We start from the raw sequence: 4,664 nt of genomic DNA on the forward strand, positions 1-4,664 counted from the left end.
GGGGGGGGGGGGGGGGGGTAGAAATAAAACAAATAGTGGGTTTTACTGTAGAGCAAAGATGGCGGCAAAAAGGTGTAGCCCATAGCAACCAGGTTTCCGCAATACTGTCAGGCCCGGTGGGAGGTCACAGACGGCTCAATCGTTACTATTAAGACGCGTATAGAGGCGTAGCCCATAGGAACCAATTTTCTGTAATACTGGCAGGCCTGGTGGGAGGTCACAGATGGGTGAATCGTTGACCATGCATAAAGAGCCATAGCAACCAGGTTTCCGCATACTGTCATCAGATTGGTGAAAGATAAATCATCTTGCTATGGGTCACCGTGTTGTGCACACGCTGGCCTCGGCCTGCAGATGTGCTTGGGTTTGCTGTAGTAACGTATCCAAGGATTGCGTTGCTCATAGCAACCTGCTTCTTCCTTCCAGTGCAGCCTAGGAGAATATAGAGAGAAACGGTTGTTATAGGCAACCTACTTCCTTTCTTATATAACCGCTCCAAGGGTTTGTGACCACCGGACCTTTACCACAACGGGCCGGTCTGTCATCATTAACCCTCGCAGGGATGGCATGCTGGTGAACCCTCGAAGGGATGGCATGGCGGGTGAACCCTCGAAGGGACGGCATAGCTGGTGAACACACTTGTCATAAACATGGACGCCGGCATTGATTGATATTCATGTTTATACAGCAAGCCGACCCCTCCCATTGGTCATGTGACCCTATTTCAGTGATCGAGTCCCTCGCATCGGTCGGCCATTCTGTGTCCGCAGAGGTCCCTCTTCTCCTTGTGTGTTCCAGCACATCACACCTAATACAATACAATAATATCAGCGGTGGTGCTTTAGCATACAATAGACAACCATTACTTAAAGCTGAACACAGGGCAGGCCGCTAAATACAGAGGTGGAAGCGGGTATACCTGCCGAAGGATTTGCAGTTCTGTCCATGCCATCCTGAGATTCATACAGCTGTCACACCAGCACCAAGGAAGGGGACCTGTCGTTCCTCTGCTTCTGTTTTCTTCTCAGCCTTTGACTGGGCTGTGAAAGAAGCAGCAGCGCACTGATGATCTTAGCTCTCTCCTCCTCTCTGCATTCCCCTTGCATTGCAGCACAACTGAATGGCACCGTGTACTGTTCCTCACTCTAAGCTCTGCTGTGCAGGGGGGCTGATGGAGGCCAATAGCAAGTCTGATTCCGGGTAGTGTAAGCACTGTTCCTTTAACTTGTGACCTTTGCTCCCCACGGTGTCTCTCGCTATCTTTTTGGCTCCTGTTACTTGTTTGTGAAGGGCGATGATCTCTTCCATTCTAAAGCCATATTTCGGTCATTGGCGACACTCTGCACACCCCAAGCCAGTTCAGGTATTTCATGCGTTCTAGCTCCGGCACACCAGGTGCAGCTAATGCAGCCCTTGATTACTTGCAGCAGGTGTGCTTGAGACAAGACCTGTCCTGCAGATGTGTGCTCCTGTGAGGGATTCTATTCAGAGGGTTAGGGGCCCGTTCACACCAGATGCAGTGCTTTGCGGCCCTATTCTGGCCAGAACACACTGCCGCACATTGCGGCCGGCTCACTTTTTTGTGGGGCAGGAGGGGGCGTGGCGGGCCATTGATGTGAATGGCGCCGTAGCCACGCCCTACAGCCGCACGGGATCGCAAGGCACATTATGCGTGCGGTCCGCTGCGATCAAAATGCTGCAAGCATCGGGCCAGAACGCACTGCATCTGGTGTGAACCTTCATCATTCTGGGACTGCAGAAGTCATTAAAAGTCGTATTTGCAGTTGAATTTGGGGAAACCACATGAAACCTTCGCTGTGTTGACTTATTTCAATTGCTTTTGTTTGATTTGTTTATTGCAAGCAGCTGAAAGTTGGTAAATGTTGCCAACAAACCTGATTTGCAATGAGGGGGTTCAATCATTTTGATTACAACTATACATAAACACCAGCACACCACAAGGACCAGGTGAACATGCTGTGGGGGGAATTTATGAAAACCGGAAAATACAGAATCTGGAGCAGTTGCCCATGGCAACAAATCAGCATCTCTCTTCAGTTTTCTCAGGTAAGATATGAAAGTGAGACAGAGAAGCTGATTGGTTGGCGTGCACATCTGCTCCAGATTTTGTCTGCTACAGTCTTGATAAATTCCCCCCTCTGTGTGTGAGGGGCTAACTTTTGAAAAATAAAAAAACATTTTCTTTTTGGGGGGGGTTGTTGAAGGTGTAAAGGGCGGCCCAACGCAACATGCAGATCATCACATTGTGGTGGTGAACCTGTCGTTGGGGGAATCCAGTAAGAAGTGAAACATGTTTTCCAGTGGAGCATTGGCACGTTCTGGCCCTGCTGCGTCCATTATGAGGTGCGGGTATGTACATCAGCAGGGTCAGTATTCACTACAAGCTAATCTTGCAGAACGCCCCTGCGGACAAAGAGGACCTGTGATGCACAGTGCTAGGAGAGTTCTCAGGGGGGAAGTAAATTACATTTCACATATACACTTGCCTTTCCGTGCACGTATGAGAGTTGGGGTACCATTCAAAATAAATGGCAGGCAAGCACACTACAACCCAGTATACAGCTGTAACATGTAGCGCATTGTTAAGCATGGAATTCACCCTGAAAGACATAATTTCCTCTGTTTTGTATACATGGCCATGCTCGCTCTTTCAAAACCTTCTACCTTGGTCCAATAGACATAAGCACAGCCGTATCTGCTCACTAGAAAAGTTGGTGGGCTGCTGCAGCTGACCCTTCCCCAAAATGCCTGTTGGCTGGCTGTAATGTTCATCCTCTGCCTTCAGTATTTTCCAAGTCACTGGACAAGTCTGCAGATCAGGATAGTCACAAGTCCTCCTGTGAATATTAGGTGCATGGTAGGGATTCAAAGAAAGTGGGTCAGCATGACAGCCAGTCAAATACCAGCACGAGCTGCTTGCAGGGTTACTGTTGAATACATGGAGGCTGCACTTCCTGCTCGGCCACATAAAACAGCGATGGGTCTTTATGGTTCTTCTTATTCCTGTGCAAGCTTATAGGCCGGTTCAGGGGAGTTGTTTAAAGGGGGGCCCTGGGTGTGCTGGCCAACCTATAGACATCCAAACAAGGAGGAGCCAACTGCAACTTGTAATACAATCATGAAAATACAGGAGCAGGAAGAACATAAAATCTGAAAGACATAACAATTTTCAGGAAAAGGAAAAAACACAACAAGCATTATGAAAAGAACATATATTTCCACACTACAGAAACATATAAAACACCATTAAAAAAAAAAAAAAGGGAAAGGCTTTCAGAAACAACCTCAGCCAATATACCAAACACTTCAATGCAAGATTACACAGTAACAGATGGAACCTTTGGCACTGAAAGAGCACCTGTCATTTCACGTCTAAAGCAGCCCATACACCTATCGATTATTTGCAGAGTTTCTATGGTCAGATGGAAAAAGTGCAACAGATTCCTTCATCTATGCTAGGACTGTGTGGATGAAGGAATCTGGGCCAAGCTTCAAAATCTTGCTAGTCGGCCCTGCTGGCTGTCAAAATACCTGAACAATCTGATTGGATGCAGGCCAGAGCCAGCGGGGCCGACTAGCAAGATACTGAAGCTTGACCCAGCGGGATATACCTCCAGCCACACAGTTTAGCGTAGATGGAGGGATCTGTTGCACTTTTTCCATCTGACCATAGAACATATGCAGGCGTATGGCCAGCTTTATAAAAAAAAAGGCAGGCAATGCTGGAAGCTATATGCTTAAGCAATTAAAAAAAAAGGAGGGCTCAATTAACTCTGCGTCACAGACTTCAGAAAAAACAAAAATAGGTTAGCAAAACCCTTCTGAACATCAAGTCCAATAATAGAAAATGGACATAAATATTACATCGGTTGCTGTGACCGTAGCCCATTGTTAGAATGCAGACATACCCCCCTCTTGTGGCCACATGAGAGAACTGCAACAGACTGTACACACCGCAGCTAGCCTGGTGACATTCAATATTGGGAAGCCTTTTTATTATCAATAAACAAACTGCAAAAAAATGTAAGCATCGAGAGTCAAAAAAACAACAAAAAAAAAAAAAAAACTGCACAAATTTTGATTGTTAAGTTGCATTTTGTTTATCATGTGGCAAAGACTGTGACGATGCAACACACCTCGCACTATGCTGAGCTAACCAGCTATGATTAATAAGCAGCTGATTTCTGATAGGCTGAAACATTCACCATTTCTACAGCTCTTATAGGATGGGGAGGGTCTTACACCAAATAACCACTATAAAAAAGGAGCATTTTCGAGCAGAACAAGATGTGTGGGTTACATATGGCAAGGCTGGAACTTTTGAGCATGCTACCGTTAGGCAAGAGCTGGAGACAAGGAAGCAGGTATCTAAATTAAACACAGTTACTCCTGTTATCACTGGGGTTAGGGTCAGGCAAATTCTGCTTTGAAAGTCACAGCGGACATGAGTCTCAACACTGTCTTCTTAGGAGTCTTACGAGGTAATTGTCCAAAAACAACAAGGCAGTCGGAAACAGAGAAGTAGTTAACCTTGGAGGGATCTATGCATGGACCTCTAGTATGAGTTAGGGGCAAAAGCATAAGCTTCCTCCTTGGCTTAAGTGCTCAACAACTTGCACAACCTCTGGAGGTCTTCCCCCAAA

The sequence above is a fragment of the Nanorana parkeri genome, unplaced genomic scaffold (genome assembly GCF_000935625.1).
Source record: "Nanorana parkeri isolate BGI_ZX_2015 unplaced genomic scaffold, ASM93562v1 scaffold17, whole genome shotgun sequence".
Classification (NCBI taxonomy): domain Eukaryota; kingdom Metazoa; phylum Chordata; class Amphibia; order Anura; family Dicroglossidae; genus Nanorana; species Nanorana parkeri.